This window comes from Gopherus flavomarginatus, chromosome 2 (genome assembly GCF_025201925.1).
Source record: "Gopherus flavomarginatus isolate rGopFla2 chromosome 2, rGopFla2.mat.asm, whole genome shotgun sequence".
NCBI lineage: Eukaryota > Metazoa > Chordata > Testudines > Testudinidae > Gopherus > Gopherus flavomarginatus.
This window is the reverse complement of record NC_066618.1, coordinates 189,934,973-189,962,683: the sequence shown is the minus strand read 5'-3', so window position 1 is coordinate 189,962,683 and position 27,711 is coordinate 189,934,973. Positions and strand designations below refer to the sequence as shown.

Genomic DNA, 27,711 nt, shown 5'->3' with positions numbered 1-27,711 from the left:
AGCAACAAATGGATCTATTCACCTTAGCAAAATTACTCATGTGTAAATGTTTGTGAGATCAGGCCCTAAAGCTACACTTCGTAGTGATCCTAATTCTATCGCACATATAACAAAATATTGAGACCAATTCTTCTAATGGCAGCATGATTGGTCCTGTTAGCTTTATGTTTATGGCCTTTTTGCTTTTTGGGAAAGTTGCTTTGGTTTCTTTCCTATAAGTGACAGTATATTTGATGAAATGATAAATGGAAGTTGCTTCTTGTATTCAAATTATTCAAACACTCATATCCTGGAGTAAACAAACTCTAAGAATGAACATCCAGAATACACTGGCTAATCATATATCAGGGAACAGCAAGATATTGTATTTCTGTCATTATAATGAAATGCACCATCCAGGCTGTCAATCTTGCATTCTTATTGGTACTAAAAAACTAATGTCAGTGGATTTAGACTTAAGCCGCTGTCAAAAAATATCAGAGGGGTAGCCGTGGTAGTTTGGATCTGTAAAAGCAGCAAAGAGTCCTGTGGCACCTTAGAGACTAACAGATGTATTGGAGCATGAGCTTTCATGGGATGCATCCGACGAAATAGGTATTCACCCACGAAAGCTCATGCTCCAATACATCTGTTAGTCTATAAGGTGCCACAGGACTCTTTGCTGCAGTTAGCGAAGAATAAATGTCTTCATATGCTAAAGTCTGTAGGTGCCTGGTTATTTACTTAGCTGCGTGTAACTGCTGAGCTGCCATTATTATCTAAGCACTAGTCATGGTAATGAATATTTGGTTGCTTACAGCAGCATTTATATTTCCATGGTCTCTAAAATGGAAACCAGACAGAACTTTACTTTACATATCTTATATTTATATGCACACATTAAAAAAGGGTATCTGTCCATATGCTGTACACCCCCCGATATAATTTGAAAGAACACAAAACCTCAAAAGAACACTCCAACTTAGCTAAAATGAATCAATGACATTCAGTATGACCCACAGCCAGAAACCAAAGCAAATCAAAAGCTGAAACCACCCTTCTTCTCCAGCAGCTCACCACCCTCACAATTCTCTATCATGTTCAAAAGCCTGCAAAAAAAAATAAGATTTGCCGTGTGCCCTGATGGTCCTTAAATTCAAGCTATTTCTGACCATCAGGTGAATTCCAGAGTGGCAGAGCCCCCAAAGAGAGTGCTTTGTCAGCAGTCCCCCCTTTTTGTTTGTACCAACTGGGCTTCAGCTTGAAATGCGTCTGATGATCTGAACCAGGGGAGCGAGGCTGTATTCTAATGTCTTTAGCCTGCATGACAGAAATAAAACATCTCCACCTAGATTTCTCCTCCTGTTGTTGGCTTTATTGCTGCGAAGGGCTGGATGCTTCCTACAAGGTGCTGAGTACCTTCAGCTCCCAATGAAGTTAGTCGGAGCAGAACTGCTTAGTTCCTATTGAGATCAAGCCCTTTGGTGCTAGATTTCTGTGTAGACAAATGCCAGAGAGAAAGTCAATCAAACACCGTTTAAACTCCATGTAATGTAACAGTATGGCAACAGCAGCAGAACGTGCTTTACATAATTTCCAAAGTTATCAAGACATTATCAAAAAAGCTTCAGACAGACGAGGCGCTGTAGTAATCTGTAGAAAGACTCAGATTCATGTTAGTGAGGCCTCAAAGCTGTTGGCCTAAAATAGAAAATGCCATACAGACCTCATAACTTAATCCTCCATATTCATTACAAAATCTGGCCCATATCTCTGTTTGTGTTACTCAGACAAATAACCCCTATAACTCAGCGGCTCTACTCACATAAGATGAGAAGGATTAGACTCTAAAATTCCTGAGAAGACTGCAATATCCATTTATATTTTTGTCCTCAAATCACTGAATCAAACAAGTCCTACAGTGTCAGTATGCTCCTGTTTCACTAAAACAATTGCTAAATTATTTGCCATCAGTCTTCATGTTGAATCACTACATAAGGAAAAAATTCCATGTACACATTACACATATTGGATAAATGGCCCTTCAGACAAGAATCAGGTTTTATTTTTGCTACAATAAATATTAAGGATTTGTCACTTACTTCACATGTATTTCAGTTATAGTCAAACAATAGAGCTGCCTGGCATGATGTTTCTGTTTTAATGAATCCAAATCATCATTCCGCTACCATCTCAAAACTCCCATATGTTTCAGCAATGAACAGAGTTAGAATCATCTAAATGTAGTAGTATTGTGCAAGAAGGAAGTTAATCAACTTCTTCTTTCACGAGGCAAAAAATAATAAAAAATTGATATAAATAACTTAGCTCTTCCTTGGATGACCTTAGCTTATTCAGGAACTCCTGGCCCCAACATATACCAGCTATTTCATGTAAATGTAACCCAGTAGAAAGGGTCTATTAAAATGATTAAGGATTCATTGTATGCATTATCCCACAATTTTTGAAACTTAGGAAAATCCCACTGACTTTCACAGTTGCTGTGCAAGTATAAAAGACAATCTTCAATCCTTAACTGACAGGAATTTAAATATATTAATTTATATTTTATTACATATCTAATACTGTAAATAAGTAACATAGGATAGTTAATATCAAGGCATTACATTAAAATGTAATGCAATGGTACTAATTAAAGTTTGTACTCTGAACAGTGTTTTAATTTGACATGTCATTTTCATTGTAAGGTGCATAAATCAGGTTTATTGTTCTCAGCATGTGATACAAATTTTAGGGTCTGTATTTTACTGTTTTGACTCCATCTACTTACTCAGCTCAAATGTCTATTGAAGTTAGAGTTTTCTTGAATAAGAACCACATTAAACCCAAGTAAATGATCCAATCACTGAGCTATGGGATATTCTTATGTGGGTCTCCCTCAGTCTCTCCAATTGAGGTGTTCCACTTACATTTAAATTCAATGAAATAATTGAATAATTAAATATTAATTGGGCTTATAAGTGCCAACTTCCCCGCTTTCTCCTGGGTGCTCAACCCACCCTCAGCCCTGCCCCCACCCCACCCCTTCCATGTGGCTCCACCCCTGCCCCACCTCTTCCCACCCCTGCTCTGCCCCCATTCCAAGCCCTTCCCCAAAGTCCCCACCCAACTCCACCCCTTCCCTGCCCCTGTTCCAACCCCTTCCCCAAATCCCTGCTCCAGCCCCGCCTCTTCCCCTGAGCGTGCTGCATTCCTGCTCCTCCCCTCCGTCCTGGAGCTTGCTCATGCCACCAAACAGCTGTTTAGCAGCATCTGGGCAGAGGAGCAGAGGAGGAGGTGGGGGGGGGGAGCTTTGCTGCCGGTGGGTGCAGACCACCCACTAATTTTTCCCTGTGGGTGCTCCAGCCCTGGAGTTGGCGCCTATGATTGGACTAGAGAGAGTGAGAATCATCCTGTGGTTAGAACACTCACCTGAAAGGTGGCAGATCCCTGTTCAAATCCCATCTCATCAGGCAGAGGGAAAACTTGAACCTCCTGCATTATAAGTACCGTAAGTACCCCAACCAATGGGCTAAAGGTTATAAGTAGGTTTGATATTCCCCACTCCCCCAATAATTTCAATGGATAATACTGATGTTTATTTTTAAGCATTTTTTAAAAAACGTTTAATCTATTTAAATTTTCACAGTTGCAGGAAATTATGGGGGGGATCAGACACTTATTTAATGACAGTAGACACTGATATTCAGAAAGTTAAAAAAGTTTATAACCTTTTAAAACACAAATTGTCAACCTCACATGCCAAAATATACAAAGCAGATAGCCTTCAATCAAACTCCTTTTTCTTACTCTGCTTATTGTAAATGTCAATTATCAATAGAAATATTTTTTTCATCAGTTTGTGTGTGTACTGAGAAATTGACTTTACTGAGATTTGCCAATTTAAAAATCTAATTTTTCCAAGCCCAGTTTGAAGGGAAGTCCCCCCTGGCTGTTTTGTGTGGTGTTAAGGAGACTCTGAGCACACCTACCAGACTGGGCTCTGCACATGAGTTAGGCAGAGGAGCCCCTATCCTCCCAGCTCGTAGATCACTTTGGGGCATAGACAGGAGCTATGAACCCAGACAGCTAAAGGGAGCAGCAGCGTGCATGCCCAGAGGCAGGACCATAGGCGCTTCTGGAACTTTTATTGCAAAAACTTAGGAGCCGAGTGACTTTAGGCACCTACAGGGTTGGGTGGTAGCTGAGCAGGAGTTTTGTGGACTGCAGTGGCACCTAAAACAGGACTTAGGCTCCTAACTCTCAGATTTAGGGACCTATGTCCCTTTTTGGATCCAGGCCTTAAGTCATTTTTCATGCTCTTAGGCCCACTGATCTCAATGGGACTGCTCACATGACTAAGGGCTCCTCACATAGCGGTTTCTCTGACTGAGGAAAGCTTTACAATGAACTGAGTTTTGCACAGCTCCAATTTAAATACACTTTTCACAGCATTATGAAAAAACAGGCTGCGTATGTCAATAACTTGTACTGCTAGTTCTTTGGCTCAGCATCTTCACAATCCTTAACAATTTTTATTTACAGTATTTGAATAAAGGATTTAAGGGCCTGATTCAAATTCCATTGAAGTCAGTGGGATTTGAATCAGGTCCTTAAGCACCCTTCAAAATGTATTTATTGGTTCAGTAATATATTCCATTCTGGAATGACTTGATGCATTTCCAGTCTTGTGCTACCCGTCCTCTCTTCATAGCTCATGTTTCCCTCCCTGGGCTCCTCATCCAATCTCAGTGTCTGCCCCCTACTCTTCACCAGTCTCTTTGCCCAGGCAGTGCCAGTTCTCCCCTTGGTCCCTGGCTCATCGTTTAATCTATTCCACTTCCTCCACCCCACTGGTTCTCAGTCCTAGTCTTTCCCTTGGCTCCTCATCCAATTTCAGTCTGCTCATGACCTATCACCTTCCCAAACCATTTTCTTCCCAGAATCCTAGTCTCCTGGATGACCCATCCCCAGTCACCCACCACCCCCGGCTTCCAGTTTCCTTGTCCAGCCAGTCCTAATCTCCCTCCAGCCTAACTCCCAGTTTCCATCCCCACCTCTGTCAGCCTCTCCTTTCTCAGGCTTCTTGTCCCAATCGATACCCCAACAGGTCCAATTCTTGTCCCCTCTTCATTCAGATCAGGCAGGTTTCTTATCGCTGCTGTTTGACCCAGTAGTGGGGTTACTGAGAGCACAAGGAGGACAGTCTCCCTGCTCACGGGTAAGGTGCCCAGACCTAGCATGATCTGCAGTGTCCCAGGGCTGAAATGTCATGGAAAGTCCTAATCAACCCCACGCTTGAGCATGCCCAGGATGGATGGAATCTTCATGGAATTTAGCTGCTCCAATCTAAGAAATCTTTACTGAACATGTGCCAGCTAGGGTTGCCAGGCGTCCAGTTGCCAGCTGACCAGGTTGCTAAAAGTCCAGTTGGCCGCAGTGGCCGGCTCTGTGCAGCTCCAGGAAGCTGCCAGCATATCCCTCCAGCTCCTAGGTGCAGATGTGGCCAGGGGGGCTCTGTGCACTGCCTCTGCCTGTGGCGCAGACACCACCCCAAGCACTGGCTCCGCAGCACCCATTGGCTGGGAACCCCCACAGATTCCCCACAGGGAAACCCCCTGCCCCAGCCCTGAGCTCCCTCCTGCATCCAAACTCTCTCCCAGAGCCTGCACCTCCTCCCACACCCCAACCCTGTGCCCCAGCTCAGAACCCCTTCCTGCACCTAAACTCCCTCCCAGAGCCCACACCTCCTCATACACTCCTTCCCACAGCCGAATCCCTCAGCCTCAGGGCAGAGCCTCCACCTGCACCCCAAACCCCTTAGCCCCAGCCCCAGCCCGGAGCCCTCACCCCCTCTCACTCCTGCCCCAGCCCAGTGAAAATGGAGTGAGTGAGGGCAGGGGAGAGCGCGTTACGGAGGGAGGGGGGATGGAGTGAGGAGGGGTAGGGCCGTGGAGCAGGGGCGGAGCCTCGTGGTGGGGCAGGGGATGGGGCACAGGTGTTTAGTTTTTTGCAATCAGAAAGTTGGCAACCATAGTGCCAACTTGATTTTTCAGAGGCTTGTAACTTGGTCAAATTTGGGCAGATTTTCATGGGATGGCAAAAGATACATCTCTGGCACAAAGCCTCCCCCCCTGCCAAATTTCAAGACCCTGCTGCAAAGCATGGGGACAGCTGAGCTTTTCAAAGAAAAGGTCTCAAGATCTTTTAATATGGGCAAAATAACCTAGAAACATAGAAATGCAGGGCTGGAACTGAGGTCATCTAGTCCAGTCCCGTGCACAGAGGCAGGACTAAGTATTATCTACACCATCCTTGACAGATGTTTGTCTAACCTGTTCTTAAAAATCTCCAATGACAGAGATTCCACAACATTCCTGGATAATTTGTTCCAGTGCTTTACTACCCTTATAGTAAGGCAGTTTTTTCTAATGTCTAATCTAACTCTTGCTTACTGCGATTTAAGTCCATTGCTGCTTGTCCTGTCCTCAGTGATTAAGGAGAACAGTTTATCACATTCCTCTTTATAAACTTTTATGTATTTCAGGATTGTTATCATGTCCCCTCTCAGTTGTCTCCAGACTAAACAAATCCAGTTTTTTCAACCTTTCCTTGTAGGTCGTCTTTTCTAGATCTTTAATAATTTTTGTTGCTTTGTCCATATCTTTCCTCAAGTCCCCCTCAGAACTGGACGCTACTCTAGTACATATTTTCCCCTAACTTTGTTCTCAGAAACAGCTTCTTGTTGAAATTTTCCAGAAATGATAAGCATGAGGCACACACCCAGCATGGAAAATTTCAACTCAAAAGTTTAGTAATGTTATAAGTAACTGATAGGGTCTTATAGTGGGAATTACTGAGCAACTTTAAGGATTGGCAGTGCTACCTGCCCTGTGTATAATAAGTATGATAAATACAAATGAAGTCATCATTTAAACTTCTCTTAAAGGATAGCATGAGCACACAATTTCTAGCAATATTTAATTAAGACACAATTCTCCATCCTTAAAGGCATTTCTCGGATTCAAGAAAAAAAATTATACTGATTTGGATATGAGTGGTTTCTTAATATACGAATGAGATTTGCTGTTTAACTACAATACTTTTTGCTCATTTTTACAGGATTAGATTTTTTGCCAAATTTGGGACCAGAAAGAAATTTCCACCTCATCCCCATGGCTTGGATTGTGGTTGGTCCTTTCACTTCCTCTGGATCAACAAAGATGGGATCATCAGGTAGGCATACCTCACTCAGAAGTTTTCTTTCATTTGCTAGGTGCTGTACTAAAAGAAAATTGAAAATCTGTATTTTTGACCTAGTTTTCATCCTGCTCTAGAATATGCATTCAGTACTTCAGAGAACAGCAAACCATTTCTAAATATCAGCATTCCAGCCTCAGTTAAAAAATTACTAATAATGCTATTAACTATAGAGGAAAAAAATCTGCATTGTATCTTCAGGTCAGTTTTCTAAAAGCCTGATGTAATTCTATTATCTATTTTCAACTACAGTAACTCCTCACTTAACGTTGTAGTTATGTTCCTGAAAAATGCTACTTTAAGTGAAACGATGTTAAGTGAATCCAATTTCCCCATAACAATTAATGTAAATAGTGGGGGTTAAGTTCCAGGGAATTTTTTTTCGCCAGACAAAAGACTATTTGTGTGTGTGTGTGTGTGTGTGTGTGTGTGTGTGTGTGTGTGTGTGTGTGTGTGTGTATACACATATACACACAAACACACACATATATACACAGTATAAGTTTTAAACAATTTAATACCATACACAGCAATGATGATTGTGAGGTTGGTTGAGGTGGTGGAGTCAGAGGGTAGAAGAGGATGGGATATTTCCCAGGGAATGCCTTATTGCTAAATGATGAATTAACACTCGGCTGAGCCCTCAAGGGTTAACATGACCAAGCGGAAAAGATAGGACAAGAACACACCAAAAATTAAAAATAACTAACAAGTGGCGATATAAGAGAAATTCCTCATTAATATCTTGTCCACTAACATATACTTATTCGGACAATAAATAAGTTGTTCTTGCACAGAGAACCCCAAACATATTTCACAGTCCAAGTAAATTTGGAACAGTTGCCAATAAAATGACATCTGAAAGTGTAGAAAAAACTGTGAGTTTATAAAAATGATCAAAGATCCCAGCTAATCATATCAGCATAGCATATAATCATAATACTTGGCATATATATAGCCCCTCAATATGAGGATCTTAAAGTGCTTTACAATTATTAATTAAGCCACTGTAAACAACTATAGGAGATAGGTAAATATCTCAATTTTTCTGTTTGGAAAACAGGTGCAGAAAGATTAAACGACTTACCCAAAGTTATACAGAAGTTCTGTGGCAAAGTGGGCACAGGTCTCCTGACGTATTTTAACCACAAGACCCTCTGGATGTATTGAGGTATAAATGGAGAGAAGAGACATGCCATTTGTACCTTGGGAGTACGACTAAAAATTCAGACTTTCAACACTTGTGGAAGAGCAACTATCTCAGAAGTACAGGCAAGACAAACCCTAATTAACCTCTGAGGACTTACAAACATATTTTTCTGTTAAATTATTTTTATATGAAATTAACAGCAAATAGGTTTCAAGAAGATTGAAAAATTAGCTTCACCTGCTACTGATTTTCTTCCTAGTTGCAAAGTCTATTGTTTGATATGGCAAGAAATAAACTGTTAACCATAATGCAAATTAATGCATGACTAGAAGGGGACATATTTAATCATCAAAAGGGCATTGATCAGTCGTTGTTCATCTGAAAATAATTCCATTCCTGTGCTTGTGCAATTTTACATGTCATGAGGCACTTAATATGAGCTCTGTAAATGTAGTCCTCATTATCTAAATCCACATTCTTATGACTACATTTTCTGCACACCTCCAGAAATTCATCCAAAGTATTTGAGAGCACACCCATATTTCACATGACAGTTAACTGTGTGCAGAGATACTCGGGCATGTTTTTAAACACTTGCTGAAATGCTGACATTTATCAACATATTGGGCAATTTTGATGATATCCCTAAATGAGGACCTCAGCTGCATCTTGCTATTGGCTAATTTACATTCTATGCTGGTTAAGAACGTGAACCCTTTTCAGGAAAACTTTCTGGCCCAGAAGTTATCTCTTGGGAAAAATAATTCTTGTCCTTATATGCATTGAGATCTGCTGATAAAAACGCTATATAAGAGCTAGGAATTATTATTGTTATTGAAGTGGGGGTTGGGAAGGAATGCACTTAGAGCTTTTCTCCTGTATGCTCCCCAGGCAAGGGTCTGGGATAAATCTATCCATCCCCCTGCACTTGAGGGAGGTCCTAGATAACTACTCCTATGCACAATCCACCCCAGAGGGGACAGGAAAGAGAACCAAGTCTCTTTCCCTAGCTCATTTTCACATTGATCAATGTAGCTGACCAGCCACTCAGGGAGGGAGGTTCCCCCTCCCCCCCAAAAAAAATCATTTTCACTTTGCTATTTACATGTTTTATTTTTCAGGATATTGTGAAGTGTGTTATTACCAACTGCTAATAGAATATTTGGTAAAGATCTTAAAGTTGCAGTTTCTTCCAAATGATGTTGTAAATCACATTTAATAGGAATATATATATATTTTATAATGAATATATAGATTGTGTGTGCGTATATATGTGTGTTTACTTAATATTCAGTGTGTCATTATAGAATACATATATATTTGTTATATTTTGTTTTCAAAATAATTTGTAATTTCTTTATATTTTGAGATTCCTGAAGAATCTAAAAACAGTTTTCATTCTCCTTTGCCATGTTTTTTTCTCTGTTTGCTTCATTGACCAAAGAATCTGGTCTTGTTCTCAAATAATGGCAATTCCTTAAATAGTACAGTGCTGTGATGTATTTTCAAATGTTTCAAGAGCAGAAAAATATAAAGAGCCCCCATAGTGCTATGTGATCCATAGTTTTTATCTATCAGCAGGGGAAATATTAGTTTTCAAAGGAATAGATTATGAGTGCACAAGAAAACCTTAAAACTTTGTTTGAATTTTGATTCTGCAGGCTAAGCCACAGCCCAATCTCAGAAAAATTTTACGTTTATGGAATCTGCTTCCCTTAATATTTTCTTGGCCTTTCTTTTTTTTTTTTTTTTTTTTTTTCTGTATAGCTTTCCTGAATCTTGGGTTGTTTTTTCTCACTCAGATATTAGGTTTGCCTTGCTCTTCCTAATACTCAGATTCTGTCTTCCTGTGGTAATTATTATTTTTGCTACTGTTTCCTGATGCTATTTCAGCCTAACAGCACATACCTAGTCAGACAGACATTCTTCTTGCATCCCATTCAGTTTCTATCTGCCTCCTGTTTGTCTGTTCTAGGATTCTGATGTCATAACAATCTAGAACAGACAGTCAGTGACTGAAAGAGCAGATGCAGGACAAAAATAAATGCAATAGAAAGTGAATTGTATAGAAACAGAGAAAACAAAAAATACTTGCTCCTAGCTGCTAAAAAATAATTTGGTACCTATTTATCAAGCTAAATTGTTTTCTTATTGCAAAACTGAAAAGAATTACAGAGCTCATTTACACATAGTTGACTCTTGCTTGAACAATTTTTCTAATGTATTATGCACAAACATGATTTTCTGTTGTTCTTCTACCTTATGTTTTCAGAAAACAAAACAGCTATTTTGGACAGTACAAGGACAAAACCATTTTTCCATTCATGCTTAATTTCCTCTACATCCCATTTACATTTTCCCAGGGCACAGATGGTAGTGCATTCTTGGAACACATTCCATCTTGTGTTTTTGGAAGATTCCCCTATTCAAGATTATAGTGCTCTGAGGCATCTACTAGTATTTATTGTTCTTTCCCTCCCCTAAATAGTGTGGTTATTGGGTTGGGTTGGGAAATTGAGATAATCTTCTTAGCATACGCAAATCCAGAGCATGCCAATGACACATTAATACCCAAATGCACAAATTAAAAATAAAAGGATATAAGCATAACTTCTAAAAATTATTAGGGAACAAAATATCCAGCGAGCCGTAACCTGTTTACTAATAGTGCACTTAATGCATTTAGTTCACAAATGTGCTCACTGCAATTGAATGCGGTGGGTCTTTGTCAGGCTGCCTGAAGGAAAAAGGGTCATTGCTCTGTAAGGGGCCTTTCTGCAGTTAGGTTACAGTGGGCGTATGGTGGGAGAACTTACCTGAATAGATCAAGGGAGGAACAGGAAGTGGCCAGGCAGGGTAGGGGACACTACCCCTCTAGATGCCCATGGAAGGAAGGTATTTAAATCTCTAGCAGTTCTGGAGAAGTCCTGCGTCTCAGCAATCATGGGGTAGCAACATGCACTCTCCGACCTGGGATCAGAAGAGGATTTTGTTTTCCCAGTGATCTGCTATCTGCACTGTGCTAGTTGCCTTTTTCTTTAGGGGTTAGGAAGGAATTTTTCCCTTCCCCCCAGATTAGCAAAAGTGGGGTGGGTTTTTTTCCCCTTCTCCACAGCAAGTCAGGGACCTGGTGGGGTAGGGAAAGAAATTTGGTCAAGTGGTTGCAACGTAGTAGTTAGCAGGTGTCCAGTGCCATACTCATTCCAGAGAGGTTATATGGTTCTCTGATAAACAGCATTTGAGGGGGATTTAGGGCATCCCCTAAGGAATTGGAGGAAGAGGTTTGGGGCTCCTAACTCCTGGTACAGTGGGGACATAACTTACCCCTTTTTTTCAGCCCCCTTAACCCTCATATAAGGGCAGAGTGGCAGGGCCCCAGCCTGTTTCCCAGGTTGGGAAAGGCTGACACCAACCTAAATAGCTGGAAAAAAAATGATGACCTGCACTGTTGAATTTATTATAGGGTATTCCCAGTAAGTGAATAATGTTGTGGCCTAATTATACCATCCGTGCTTCTTGTCTTTGTTATGATGTGGCCAGGACAAGGTACACACAAATGGGATATTTATGTGCCTAATCACGATATTTCTATTCTCTTGCAGTAGTATGGAGGCATGATAGCCACTATGTAGTTAAGGCTGGAAAAGCCATTCTATTCTAAAACTTGGTTGACGCATATTGTCACTTTCACAAAAATTCCCGGTGGGCTGAAATTTCTTATCTCAGTGGTTCATTTTTTGGTAAAATTAAGAAGTCAGTCCAGCACTTTCCAAATTATAAAATGGTGAGGAAAAAACTGCATTTCCCTGCTTTTTGCTCCAGTTTGCAACCTTTTGTTGTGTTGCATAGCCCAAAAACTATTTGGTTTCGAGATAAACCACATGGTTGTTCCTCAATGAGGACAAGTACTTTTGATATGTTTCAAGAAATTTGGTTCATAAGTTTTTCACATGGAGATGAGACAGAACTAAATTTGAATGTAGAATAGTCTTGACAAAATGTACCTCTTTCTGGGTACATATTCCCTCTCTCTGGTTACAAACAAAACAAGGCCCAGTGTTTGCAGAAGTAGCTAATTAGGTCTGTGGAACAAGACACATTTAAATTCCCAGGTGCTACTCATACACCAGTGAAGGCAGTGCACACTGAAGAAGTGGAAAAAGACTTGATACCCAAACAGCAGTAGGAAAGTAACCTGCACTTTCTAGCTAATATCATGCACATGATAGAAGCAGATACAGATCTGATTGGAAGAAAGGTGCTAACGGGGAAAAGGAAGAAAAACAAACAGAAAATATACTTTTCTGCTTTTTCAGATGCTGGGGCAGGTTCTTCAAGATGTTTGAAACAGCAATGTGTCAAAGCGCTCTACAATAGCCTAAATCTTTTAGAGAGTGACTAATGCTTAAGTTTTTCTATACTATTGCTAGATGCACAGAGATGTATAAAATCAGATTGCTGTATATGTATAATAGCAGAGAACAGAGCGCTATTCTGTTGGTAAACACTTTAGTGAAAACTTCATGTTTGTCCTAAAGAGGAAGGTAAGAGGCACACAGTTCTAGTTTTTACTTTCTGGGTGAAATAAATTACTGTAGCCTTGTTAAAAGTAAGTGGTAGAGCTTTTTTGTTTGTTTGTAGTTGTGTATTTTCTGTAAACAGAACAATGGGATTAGAAAATTTCTTACAGAAGTGGATGGAGTAGCCATTAGAAACTGCAACTTTAACAGATTGGTGCTATTTAATAGCTTCTTGGATTTCATTCAAAATTACGGCATTCTGAAAAGAGTATGGTATATTTTCTGTTAATGTGGGGAATTTTAACTCCTGTAAGAACCCCTTGGTGTCAGTAGGACTCTGCTGCTCTTCAGGAATATTCAGCTTTTTATAGAAATTCAGGCTAATTTTATTAGTAAATTGGTAACTGGTTTTATCTAATACCCTACCTTGACTGTTGCTATAATACTTTTGATGTTGAGCTGTATATGAATTGCTAGCTAATTTGCCAAATTTGTTGGTAAGCTTGAAGGACATCTGTTTCTTATATTATAAGGTGGTATTTTGCTTTTTCAGATAAAAAGAAGGTACACTTCATTTTTTAATATGGGTTACCTGTTCAAGAGTTTAAGGTGAGAGTATTAAATGTTGACTTCCTACAGCTCTTTTAATGGTTTTTCTACTTTGTCTTTAGGGAATATGTCTTGATTTGAGAGGCATGGGCTATTACAATACTAAGGAGGTAAGTGTCATATGGTGACTTAAGGGATGTGGGAAAACCTCAATTTAAAATATAAAGCTCAGTTTGAAAGGCCGTATTTTTAAAATTAGCCCTAAAGTCTCTGATTTAAATAAATCAAGCATATGCAAATAGTATAAATAAGTTGGTACTCATGTCAGAAGATATTATTTCCCTTGATCTTGGTTCATTAGCTTGTGAGAGATATTTGGGACAAGTATAAACAAATAACTCTCACAGACCTCCATTTTACCAGAGGAGTAAACAATCCCAAGCTAAAACTGAATGACTTTCTTGCATTATCAATTTGACAAGAGTTGCCTTAAGACAACACCTTTTCCTACCTCCCACCCCTTCTGCTTTGCTAGTTAAGTCAGTAACTGTGTATTTGTCAAGCTGAAGCTCTCACTGAAGCTGTCTCATTAGTCTCTTTTCTTTAGGACATGTTAGACTTATTCTACAGTGCTAAAACAGAGGACTTTGCAAAATACCTACACAAAGTTACTTGTCATGTAACAACTGAAAGGTGCAAAAGTATATTATATTACTACTTTTAATTAGATAAAAGTGTAATGATGATTGAGAGAATACGCTACAGAAGTCAGTCACATTGCTTAATGCACTACTGGAAAGCACTCATAAAACTATTGGAGTAAGGGCATTACAAGTATCTATACAAAACAGAAGTAGAAAAGAAGCACTGTAGAGGCAAGAATGATGATTTTCACAACTAAATTGTAAACAAGATGGTAACTTACATATTATAATTAGAATGATCTTTGCTAATAAAGCTAATGTATAAAAATACTGATATACTACTGTAAATCACTGGCTTTCCAAAGCAGAGTAATGAATTTTCAATGCAAAGTAGTGAACCACCTTACAACAATTATGAAAAAGAAAATTAAAGGAGAATTCTTATATAAAATAATTCTTTCCCCCCTCCTGCAGCTTTTGCTGACAAGCACTCTGTGAATGAATTATTTAAATGCAGCACTAGACAGATTTTTCAGGGTAAGAAAGCTTTATTACTTATGGAAATGGGGAGTACTGATTGGCTAATGCAGGGGTCGGCAACCTTTCAGAAGTGGTGTGCTGAGTCTTCATTTATTCACTCTAATTTTGCGTGCCAGAAATAAATTTTAACGTTTTTAGACGGTCTCTTTCTATAAGTCTATAATATAAAACTAAACTATCTATTGTTGTATGTAAAGTAAATAAGGTTTTTAAAATGTTTAAGAAGCTTCATTTAAAATTAAATTAAAATGCAGAGCCCCCCAGACCAGTGGTCAGGACCCGGGCAGTGTGAGTGCCACTGAAAATCAGCCCGCGTGCTATAGGTTGCCTACCCCTGGGCGAATGAGTTGATAGTACAAACATTAGGCTTTTTGTTTGGCATCTATATATGCTGAAACATACGGAGGGTATTTTCTGGTAAGTAAACTGGAAAGAGATTTTTCTAGTCATTTTGCTTTCAGTTCACAATTTTGTGTCTCTTTTGAATATACCCAGGGTGGCTCTGCTGTGGGAAATTTACAAAAGATAGCACAGAGCTGATGATGCAGAGATGAGAAGTTTTTGGTGTGGAAATATAGAGAGTAAAGCCAAAAACTCGAGTGCCTAAAAAATTAGACCCGTAAATCTATATTTGAGCACCTGAATAAATGTCCCAATTCTCAGAGGTGCTGAAGACCCATAGCTCCCACAAAAATCAGTGAGGGCTGTAGTTACTCAGCACAACTGAAAATTAGAACACTTACTTAGGTGCCTGTGGGCCTCATCTTGTTTACACTTACACCTTTGAGGATCTTTGTGCTTTAAAGGAGTCCCATGGAAATTAGGGGACTTGTCACATGAATAATTGCTCATGGGCAGAAGTGTTTGCAGGATCAGGGACTAAATAGAAATTTAGGTGCCTAACCTTAGGTAGCAAAGCGTGACAATTTTGGCATGCTTGCATTAGACTGTGAATATTCTAGGTGAGATATTTAGGTAGTGATGAGGTGTGAAAACCATTTTTATTACTACTATACGTAATAAAATGTAAGAGGGTTTTTTTTTTAATTTGGTCAGTAATAAAAGTAAAACCTGGAATTTTATTTTGCAATCTTTTTATAATGAAAAAGTCATAAACCAACTCAGAATAGGTTAATCAATTATAAGGACAGGAAAGTTTTGGGCACCACTATATATTTTTACAAGATAGGGAGGTGGTGGAACAAAGATAGATAAATAAAGAATACTGAACAAAAATAGACTGTACTACGCTGAGGGATATTGTGATTTGTATGAGGAGTTTTAAGTGGAAAAGCTACTGGTCAGGGCTGGTGGTAGGAAGTGGAAGAGGCAGGCTAGTGCATGGAGATTTGTGCAGCCTATCAGGGCCCCTAATATCAGAGTTTGCGATAACAGTAAATAATAAATAAGCAAGTTCCACTATATAAACACCTTCCATATAGTCTCAAAATGGCTGACTTGCAGGGGTGATATAGTTGTTGTCAAATGAATATATCTGATAGTACAGGTAAAAGTTGGTAATTCTCTTTTAGGTGTGTGATCCACCTGGTGGTGGGAGTCAAAGCTCTCTCCCCCCCCTCCAACTTCCTTCTGGCATGTTGCCCTGTTTTCTTATGAATGATCTCATTACAAGAGAAATAACCAGATGTCTCAGCAGGATTGTTTTCATAATGCTACCATAGTCTGTGCTTACCCAGGGTCATCATGCTTTCCTTTACATTATAGTATTTGTTTTTCCTTCTTTTGGACTTCAGCTGAATGTGCTATCCTTCTGTATTAGATTTTTATTTAAAAAACAAAGGCTATTGCACATCATTGAAAGAGGAGGGGCTGCTTTCCTCAGAGCGCCCTGTCTGCAGGGCCAGATGAGGCGGCACAGAATATGAGGACAGATTGCATGGGGCACATGGGGCTGCTGGAAGGGTCATAGACTGGGGTACAGAAGGGCTAGTGGGGAGGGGGACAGACTGTAGAGGGGCACAGGAACTAGTCGGGTGACAGCATTGAGCCAGAAGCTGAATGGGAAGAGGGGTGCAAGACAGATGGAGGAGGCTGAGTGGGGGTGCAGGGCCACATGGGGAGCGGGAGGGGCAGGGTGCATGGATACACAGGGACGGGGCAGATGTGCCTGACTGAATGGAAGAAGCTAGGGGTCAGCCAGGGTCTGCACGGGGGAGGCTCCCAAACTCCCTAACAATCCCCTTCCCCCCCCAAAAAAAAAACAAACAAAAAAGAACTTGTTCCATATTTCGGCCACTCACACCCAGCCACCCTCCAGGTTCACTCCCAGGTTTCTGCCCAGCAATTGCTTCTGTCTCCTTCAGCTCCTCCATTAGCCCTGATTCCCCCAAGCCTTTGCACTGCTTCTCAGGGGTGCAGGAAATGAGTTTCTGTACTGTAGTTTAAATGAATTATTACTGCAAGTTCTGTATTAATATGCCTACTAAGGAATCTGTATGTCAAAAAACATTTCCTGAATCTTTTTTGGTGTCAGTATTGTTACAGACATACCTGCTGATAGGTATTTTGAAATAAATTAACAAAACAATTGAAACTGGCATAATTATACAGTGTTATTTTGACAAATAATTTTTGCAGAATTTTAAAATATTGTACGCTGAAGTTAATTTTTTGGCGCAGAATTCCCTTAGGAATAAGATATGTTGCTAAGTACCTCATCTTGCGACCTAAAATATCTGAGGAAATATATATTTGTCACGTGAGAAAAGACTTCAACTCTGCATTTCCTTCTCTCCATGGCTTCTCTTCCTCCACCCCAGTGGTAATGTTTGGGCCTTCAGCCAAGTTCCCAAAGTGTTGCCTGAACTTTTGGCCTGATACTCAAACAGTGCGCCTGTTTCACCTCTCAGAGCTCTGAGGGGGCAGCATTACTGAAGATAAATCACCATTTTAGAAAACCCAAACTGTAGCTCTTGAGAGAAGCAGGAGCCTATATTTAAAACACGGAAGACTGTATCAGTATTGTTATGAAAGGGCATGGCAGAGTGATACTAGGAGTGAAGATCCTTTCCAGGGTACTCTCAAACCAGAAAACAGTTCAAACTTTAAGAATGGAATTAATTGTCCACAAAAGGGGCATAATGGGCTAGAAAGAAGACTGGGATGGGTACATATAAGAAAAAGATTAAAAAGGCTGGAAGAATGAACACTCACTGGGAGTCAGGAAGTCCTAAATTCTAATTCCAGCCTTGCCACTAACTAAATTGTTAAGCCTTTGGGCAATTTTTTCCACTTTTCTCGGTTAGGTTCCTCATCTGTTTTTTGTAAAGTGTGGGTGAGGCAATATTATTACTAATTTACCTACCTCACAGGAATGTTTTAAGGATTCATTAGCTAATTTGTGTACAGTGCTTTCAACATGTAAGACACTAAATGCCTCATTCTGAGGCTGATTTATACCGTCTTGGTAGTGCTAAGGGCCCTTTAGCACTGCCAGAGGAGTGTGAAGTGGCATTAGTGTAAATAGGAATCTGGCCCTAAATATGCTAGGTATTATCTGAGGTGAAATGAGCAAAACCATTCCTCTGGTTGGTATTGGCACAGCAGCTCAAGTGCCAGAAACACAGATCCCAAACGTTAACAGTTATTTTAAATTACATATTGCTAATAGAAAATCTATTCTTTAATAAGAGTATGGAGTCAGCAGACAATATCTGCATATTCCGTGTTGAGCCATTATGCTATGCTTCAGCACATCCAAGGTGTACATATACTGGCTTTTCAATGTTCACCCTGTGGCGTGTTATTGCTTACCTAAGGCCTAATACTGCATGACCTTGTTGTTTCTGTTAATTATGTTTTCTCTTCTAGGAAAGTAAGTTTACTCATTCTGTATTGTGCCAAACCACATAATCTGAAAAGGACTATTGTGGCTCCAGTTGGAAAAGACTTCACTTGGCTTCAGCCATCACTGGGAAAGCACTATAGTCTTATTATTTTAACTGGCCAAATGCCCTTTTTCTCCACATTAGCAGCCTCCCTGTGATGCTTGTAACCTTGATATTATTTTCACTTTTATGCTAAATTTCACCAGATGAAAGACAAACTCTCAAATTTCAAAAGAAAAAAATAGCATGTTTTGTTAACTCCATATTTCAGAAACAAAGCCTGTGAAAATTATAACCTATGTCTGCTGGCTGCAATTGTGTTCAGTAAAGCCATCTTGCCAGCTGTTCTCATTGGCAAAAGGAAACATAATATTTTGGTATCTTTAATTTGTCCATTCCAGAGGAGAGTTTTGCTTGTGTCATCATTTAAACCATACATGCTAACATCAGTCTGGCAAACATAATACTTTATACAGACTCAGTTTTGGACAGTAGCACTATGATGTTGCAATAAAGCAGTTTTAGAATATTAAATCCAACTTAAATTGTTTTCCTGAGTGTGGATTACTGCAGGTGTTCTGCATGGCTCTGCTGAAAAAGTGTTTTGTATTTGTTCTAATTAAAATCCTAAAGTAGATGTAAAAACAAACAGGAATATCTTAGGGCCTGATCCTGCCTTCGTGGGAGTTGAGGGTGCTCATCATCTGTAAGGACTGAGCCTTTAGTGACATGCCTTTTGGTGTGATCTCGAATGACATTCAGTGCCCATAGCTCCATCTGAGGTGACCAACAAACAGCAACTCTTATTATCAGGCCTTAGAGAGAAAAAAGTATGGTGTTGTGGCTTGTGCATAAAACTCAGGGGCATGAAACCTGGAGTTCCATAAGCTGTCAGGCCATTTTTTAACAAAATCACACAGCAAATAAGAAAAGAACCATTTAAGTGTATTTATTCTTAAGGCAAGATGACAGGATTTACAATACGCATATGCCCTTCTGTTGCCTGATTGCTTGAGCTGTTATTGATTATTCTGACTGTACTGATTATTTTAAAGAATCCTTATTGAGGTTGCAGGAATAAACCATCCCGCTGTGTAGAAAGAATAGTAAATATAGCAGGCGACCAGCTTGGCTTAACAGTGAAATCGTTGCTGATCTTAAACACAAAAAAGAAGCTTACAAGAAGTGGAAGATTGGACAAGTGACCAGGGAGGAGTATAAAAATATTGCTCAGGCATGCAGGAATGAAATCAGGCCAAATCACACTTGGAGTTGCAGCTAGCAAGGGATGTTAAGAGTAACAAGAAGGGTTTCTTCAGGTATGTTAGCAACAAGAAGAAAGTCAAGGAAAGTGTGGGCCCCTTACTGAATGAGGGAGGCAACCTAGTGACAGAGGTTGTGGAAAAAGCTAATGTACTCAATGCTTTTTTTGCCTCTGTCTTCCCGAACAAGGTCAGCTCCCAAACTATTGCACTGGGCAGCACAGCATGGGGAGGAGGTGACCAACCCTCTGTGGAGAAAAGTGGTTCAGGACTATTTAGGAAAACTGGATGAGCACAAGTCCATGGGGCTGGATGTGCTGAATCCGAGGGTGCTAAAGGAGTTGGCGGATGTGACTGAAGAGCCATTGGCCATTATCTTTAAAAACTCATGGTGATCTGGGGAGGTCCCGGATGACTGGAAAAAGGGTAATATAGTGCCCATCTTTAAAAAAGGGAAGGAGGAGGATTCAGGGAACTGCAGGTCAGTCAGCCTCACCCCAGTCCCTGGAAAAATCATGGAGCAGGGCCTCAAGGAATCAAATTTGAAGCACTTAGAGGAGAGGAAAGTGATCAGGAACACTCAGCATAGATTCACCAAGAGCAAGCCATACCTGACTAACCTAATTACCTTCTATGATGAGATAACTGGCTCTGTGGATGAGGGGAAAGCAGTGGACGTGTTATTCCTTGACTGTAGCAAAGCTTTTGATACGGTCTCCCACAGTATTCTTGCCGGCAAGTTAAAGTAGTATGGGCTGGATGAATAGACTATAAGGTGGAGAGAAAACTGGCTAGATCATCGTGCTAAACAGGTAGTGATCAATGGCTCCATGTCTGCTTGGCAGCCGGTATCAAGCTGAGTGCTCCAAGGGTCAGTCCCGGTGCTGGTTTTGTTCAATATCTTCATTAATGATCTGGAGGATGGCGTGGATTGCACCATCAGCAAGTTTGCAGATGACACTAAACTGAGAGGAGTGGTAGATATGCTGGAGGGTAGGGATAGCATACAAAGGGACCTAGACAAATTAGAGGATTGGGCCAAAAGAAATCTGATGAGGTTCAACAAGGACAAGTTCAGAGTCCTGCACTTAGGACGGAAGAATCCCATGCACCGCTACAGACTTGGGACCGAAAGGTTAGGCAGCAGTTCTGCAGAAAAGGACCTAGGGGTTACAGCGGACGAGAAGCTGGATATGAGTCGACAGTGTGCCCTTGTTGCCAAGAAGGCTAATGGCATTTTGGGCTGTATAAGTAGGGGCATTGCTAGCAGATCGAGACACATGATCATTCCCCTCTATTTGACATTGGTGAGGCCTCATCTGGCTGGGATGATTTAGTTGGGGATTGGTCCTGCTTTGAGCAGGGGGGTTGGACTAGATGACCTCCTGAGGTCCCTTCCAACACCCTGATATTCTATAATTTTATGATTTAGAATCCCCAATTGATAAAAGTAATTGGACCCTTGAGCTTCGACAGGTTCCAGCTCTCTGTTTGGGAACCCCCATGTGCACAGTGGTGACTCTAACACTGAGGGCAAAGCAGAGTTCTTAATAATTGTATTAACACTGTTAGTAAAAGCATAAATCTGCCAATCCGAAAGAGAATGTAGCTCTAGTGTAATATTAGTTTGACATTCCATGTCATCCCATGCACATGCTTACACAATTCTTGTGGAGACCTAGAGGCGGGAAGACAAGTGGTAGTCCATGTGGATCCTATCCTGTGTCTAGCATGCCAAGAAAGTCCAATAAGGAAGGTCTACTACTCACATGGTGGTTGGGCCTGGTGGCTCTCATGAATATTTAGAGCCAAGCTTCCCTGACAGGGCTAGCTCTCAAGAGGTCTGCTCTCTTTTCCAGTCAGCCATCACTGAGCTGGGTTCTTCCTCATATTGCCTCTCCAGGCTCTCGCAGAGAAGGCGGGGTAAGGCTGATTGCAGCGACAGGCTCACGTTAACCTCTTCAGACCCAGTGTGGGGTTGTACACCCCACCACACTTTTCAGGTGGGCTCTGCACTAAAGTCTTAAGAAAAAGATTGAGTCTGCAGGTTTTTTTAGTTCCTTGCAGCTTTTAAGGATTGTGCCTTATCCTTTAAAAAATAAAATAGGAAGTTTGACTGAAATAATGTTTTATTCCAAGCTTCTGCTTGCCCTTAGGTACTGTATGGACTTCATAATGATGAGAACTGGAGAAGAGGAAATTGGCCTTATTAAATACATGTAGTTTTGGCATCCTCTTCATTGTTTCACCACCATGTTTGCAGGAATCCCAAACACCCTTAGGCTTGAGTGTTGGTGACCATTTTGAGATGATCAATTAGTGGTTGTTACTATTTATAAATTTTCCAGTATGCTTTTATACCATGACCATAATATCCTCTGCAGTGCTGATGTAGAGTCAGATCTTACAGTCCATTAAAGCATAGAATATCACAGAACCACTATAGTTGCTCCTGTGTCACCTCTCACAACCCCAGGATTGGCAGGATGCAAATCCACTTTTCCATACATCTGTTGTGAGCTGTGCCAAGTTTTTGAATTTAGCAAATTGTTTTTCACTGCAGCGTTTTTTAACCCTCTAAATCATATGAAAACATTTTCTCCTTCCTCAGGCTCTGAGTCCTCCATGTGACAATCCCTTCGCTGAAATTAGCTTCCTCGATGAAGTGCTGGAGTCCTGCGGGGCTCAGCTGAATATTTCAGTGCTGGGTAAGTCCATAGAATAAAGCTTCAGAAAACTAGAAACCCACTTTCAAAAGTGGCAAATACATTTTGGCAGTTTTGATACCGGTCAGTATCCTGAGTTCACTCTGCATGATCTGAGAGCTCCCCCTCCCCGCCTGCCTTGTGTGTCTATTACAATGGCACCCAGCAGCTCCATCCAGGAGTGAGGGCCTCAGTGTAGCAGGCCCTGTAAGAGAGAGTCCTTGCCCCCAAATAGCTTGATGGGTAGTAAGCTATATAAATTCCACCCAACCACGTGCTGTGTTTGAAGGAAAGAGTGTATTACCCCACTTAAGTTAATCAGATATAATGTGCTTTTGTCGCTTTAAAGGAGCAATGAACCTTATTATTTCTGAGCTGTCCAGTAAAGCTGCTAGGGTAAGAGCTGCTGAAGCACACAGGGAGTGACTTCCATGCTTGCAAGCTGGTTCTAAGTGTCCCAGGCTGGGAGCTACAGCAGCAAAGCATTGTAAGGCACCCAGGGTTACAGGGAAGGTGGTGGCAACCCCTCACTGGTCTGGAATGCACCGCATACCCTGTGATAGACCCATCCTCTACCCAGCTATGACTATCCATCTATGCTAGGTGCTCCAGATCCACACGTGAATCCTAACCAGCCCTCTCTTTTCCTAGCTGACACTAGCTGGCTCCATTAGAGCACACAGAGGAAGAAATTGAACTGGATCTACCAGTGCCGACAGTTCCGATAGGCATGTCATCCTCCTCAACCAATGAGGCAATCGCCAAATCCCTGCCTGATGATCACAGGCAATACCAAGAGCTCTTGCAGAGGGTATTGACTGAACTCTAGATCCCGCTCAAGGAGGTCCATGATACTCAGCAGAGGCTCCTGGACATCTTGCAGCCTTCTGGTGCCAGCCAGGTGGCCCTCCCAGTAAATAAGATCATCGTTGCACTAGCCAGGACAGTTGGATATACACTTACTAACTGTGCCCACCATTTTCAAAGAGGGCGGAAGGGTGATGATACTTTGTACCAGATAAAAAGTCAGAGTCTGCACCCAACTCCCTAGTTGGGCAAGCAGCCACAGAGAGAGCCAGGCTACAGCACCCTCAAGGAAACCTCTGCAGACAAAGGCACTAAATGCCTAGACTTTCTAGGGAAGAAGGTATTTTCGTCCACTGACCTTCAGTTTAGTATTGCTAACTAACAGACCTGTTAGCAAAATATGATTTTACAAACTATTCCAAATTCCTAGAGTTCAAAGACAAACTCCCTTAGGAGGACAGGTCCCAATGGCAAACCGGTAGCCATGACCTCTCTTCAACCTGCAATGGATGTAGCTGATAACATGTCTAGTGTTATATAGCTAAGGCCAGTAGCAGATTAGCCCCGGGGGATGAGTGGGGCAAGCCCTCATGCCCCAACAGGAATACCAGGGGAAAGGGGCAGATTGGTGGCAGAAAGGGTGGAGAGGGGTTCCCACTTGCTCTGGCCCAGAGGCCCCACACAACCCTAATCCATCCCTGGCTATGGCAATAGTTATGAGGTGTGAATCTTGACTTAACTCACTGTGTTTTCCAGGGAGGTCTAGAGTACCACAGAGGCCTTGCCCTTTGACAAGTCCAGTCGCTTCAGTGAGAAGACTGATGAGTAGATACATGTGGTAAAAGACTCCAGGACAATTCTCTGGGCATTCATATCCCAGTTCCAAAGAGAACACAGCACAAGCAGGTGTATAAATCAAGACCTTTTCCTCAGCCATTCTACCACCAGAGCCTTTATGAACCACTGCCCAAATGCCACGGGGTACAAAGACCGAGGTTTGCAGCTTTCTCAGCTGCAGCAGCTCAACACCACTCACCAACCAGCTTTTGCCAGGACGCCTGAGAACCCTCATGCATGACATCTCTTAGGGTCTCCCAAACCTTTTGTGACCACTTCGCCTTTTTCACCCACAACTAGAGGACATTAACAACAGATAGGTTAATACCGGATATAGTCTATTCTGTTTACATCAAGTGCTTCCCCTCTTCAAAGACCACTCTCATGAAGAAATCTTCCCTCAGGAGGTGGACTCTATCCTTTAGCAAGGGGCTATAGAGAAAGTGCCACCCCAACTTCAAGAAAAAGGGGTTTGTTCCCCATATTTCATAGTTCCTAGGAAAAAGAGGATGGAGACCCATTCTTGACTTTTGTCAGCTAAGTATCTTTATGCACAAATCAAAATCCCACATGGTTACTGTCTCATTTGAGGTGCGATCCAATCTAGTGAGGCATTGTGTTACCACCTGCCCTGCAACCTTGGGTGCCTCATACTGCTTTGTAGTTATAGCCCTCATGCTGGACTGCTTGCAAACAGCATGCAGGTCACACCCTGATGTCTGTGTATAGCTGCAGAGATGGTCCAGCAGCTCTGCCTGCACCACACCAGCCACACTCTGGCCTTGGTTACTACCTTCAAGGTAGGGTGACCAGATAGCAAATGTGAAAAATCAGGACAGGGGGATGGGGGTAATAGAAGCCTATATAGGAAAAAGACCCCAACATTGGGACTGTCCCTATAAAATCAGGACATCTGGTCACCCTACTTCAGGGTAGCCCCAACACACTCCCGAATTTTCCCCTAATTGTGTGTTCTGCACTGTCCAGCCTTCTCCTGGCAGTTCAGATATTATAGGTCCATTCCACATTTAAGGGGTCAATATGCAACACTTTTAACTGGAATTACCCCCAACAGTTCAGTTTAAACACAACAATGGATTAGTTTTGATTAAAAAAATAAAACAGATTTATTTAATTACAGAGGGATAGATTCTAGGTGAGTACAAGTACAAGGTATTAAAGTCAGAAATGGTTACAAGAGAAAAAGATAAAATACGTTCTAGTTACTGAAGCATAAACTAAACTTGGTTCAAGGTAAAATCCTTACATTTTGGTTAGCAATGTTGCTAACCAAATTTACATGTTAGGATCCCTTCCAAAGTCAAAAGGCTGGTTCATTCCTTTGTTGTCTTAGAGAGAGAAAGGCAAAAACACCGCAGGCTATATTTCTCTCACTTTTATAGTCCAGTCATCCTTTGAAATGCATCTTCCTGAAGGTTAGCCCTAGATAAAATTCCTTCCAGCTGCAAAGATGGACTCAAAGTCTCATGGTGAAAGAGGTTCCTTGGTATTTGCTTGCTAAAATGCAATTTGATCTGTTCTGCCCCACTTCATTGTCAAAGAAAGGCCACTTGATTGGTGAGTGCCAGTCAACTGATGACACCTGGCTAGAGGCATCAGCTTGTCCTTTATCTTTGAGAAACTGGTTTACCCCATCTTGCTGTCCCAAGGGCCCTGTTTACTACTTATATGTAGGTTGAGGTGTAAACACATTTCTTTGTTTAGGATAGAACGGCTTAACAACTTATGCCTAGTCAGGGCTATCTGGGTTTCAACATGTGCTATCATCATCATACATGGGAAATTCATAACTTTATATATAATGTTGCTACACACGTCACCATGATGTTATTAACCAGTGAGTTATTAGTTTTCATATGAAACCTTACAAGGCATATTTTGTACAAAGATTACTACAATAGTGTGTAGGGTGTATATATGGAGTGCATTCGGTTACAGTTGTATTGGCTTCAGTTATTCTATTTCCCTGGAGAGGTGCATATGATTTGTGGTTCTCGACTTGAAAGTTGCTTACTTTCATGTTGACATTACATTACATCCTACACAAAGTTCTTCAAATTTCTGTTAGGACAAGACCACCACCAGTTCAGAGTACTTCCATTCAGCCTGTAAAAGCACCCAGGGTCTTCATGAAGATTAGGTCATGTGCGTGACCTTCTCCTGGCATCCTTGGGAATCTGTATAAACAGAGAACAGTCTCCTCTGACTCCCATAAAAAACAGATTTCATGGGAGCAACTCTAGACTCAGACTCAGCAAAGGCCGACCTCCCTATGGAGGGATTCCAGGCATCGAACAGCCTGATAGAACAAATCATCCTCAGACCTTGAACCACAGTCAAGGTCTGTCTTTCCCTACTAGGCCACATGGCCTCATCGACCTATATCGGGGTCGGCAACCTTTCGGAAGTGGTGTGCCGAGTCTTCATTTATTCACTCTAATTTAAGGTTTCGCGTGCCAGTAATACATTTTAACATTTTCAGAAGGTCTCTTTCTATAAATCTATAATATATAACTAAACTGTTGTTGTTTGTAAAGTAAATAAGGCTTTAAAATGTTTAAGCAGCTTCATTTAAAATTAAATTAAAATGCAGAGCCCCCCGGACTGGTGGCCAGGACCCAGGCAGTGTGAGTGCCACTGAAAATCAGTTCGCGTACCGCCTTTGGCACCCGTGCCATAGGTTGCCTACCCCTGACCTATATAATACCATTTGCCAGATTTCACTTCCCTTACGTACAGGGCTAGCTCCAATCTGTTTACTTACTAGACAAAGACAATATCAAGATAACACTCATGATCATGGTTTCTCTTGTTCTCTGGATGTACCCGGAACACACCTTTTCCTTTCAGCCACACATGATGCGACCATAATCATGGATGCATCCCTCACAGGATGGGGAGCACACAAGGGCTACGCAAGGCACATGGAGGCAAGGATGCCTATTGCTCTCCTAGAACTAAGGGCAGTCTGTAGTGCAATCCTCCCAGTTACTCTGATCTGTCATAGTCACTCAATGGCTGAAAACATGACAATTGTCTTTATGTAAAAAACAAGGCAGAACACAATCTCCTCTTCTCTGAATAGAGGCATGTGACAGGATGGACTGGCCCTGAGGCCCCCTGTTGGAAGCCTTGCAGCCGTGCCACACCCTGCTCCAGAAAAGGGAAGTGGAGAGGTCCTCCAAGCTGCATAGAGCAGCTGTGTGGGACACATCCAATCAAGGCCCAGCAGGTTCATATAAAAAGAGCTGCAGGGCCAGAGTGAGTTCAGTCTGCTGGCAGGGACTGGGGCAGCAAAAGGTGCTCCTGGCTGGCTGCAGTAGCTAAACTGAGATTGACCTAACTAGAGAGCTGGGGTCAGAAGACTAAAGGATGAGTAAAGAGCTTCCAGGGAGGAAGCCCTGGGGGTGCTGCTCCACCCCAGAGCAAGAACCTTCACCCGTAAGCTGGGCAACTAGAGTATTGAGATAAGCCCTGTTGGTCAGTGTAGCGGGGTGGTTACCCGCTCCTGCCCTGAGTGGTTTAAAACAGCCCTGGAGGAGGGCTGTGGGAGGAGAAAAAGCAGCAAGGCTGATTGGGGGAAACAGCC

General features: G+C 41.5%; 1 long non-coding RNA gene across 3 annotated transcripts in view; it reads left to right on the top strand.

Moving 5' to 3' along the window:
* LOC127045795 (uncharacterized) overlaps positions 1 to 22,460 on the top strand; it is a 64,058-nt gene extending 41,598 nt beyond the window's left edge. For 2 of the 3 annotated variants that reach the window (XR_007772822.1, XR_007772821.1), the window contains 3 exons: positions 7,102 to 7,215; positions 13,581 to 13,628; positions 22,364 to 22,460. This is a non-coding gene — a long non-coding RNA (uncharacterized LOC127045795). Of the gene's footprint in view, positions 1 to 7,101; positions 7,216 to 8,302; positions 9,163 to 13,580; positions 13,629 to 22,363 lie in introns of those variants that run through there. The other variant, XR_007772823.1, reaches the window with a different exon arrangement.
* Positions 22,461 to 27,711: the final 5,251 nt, after the last annotated feature.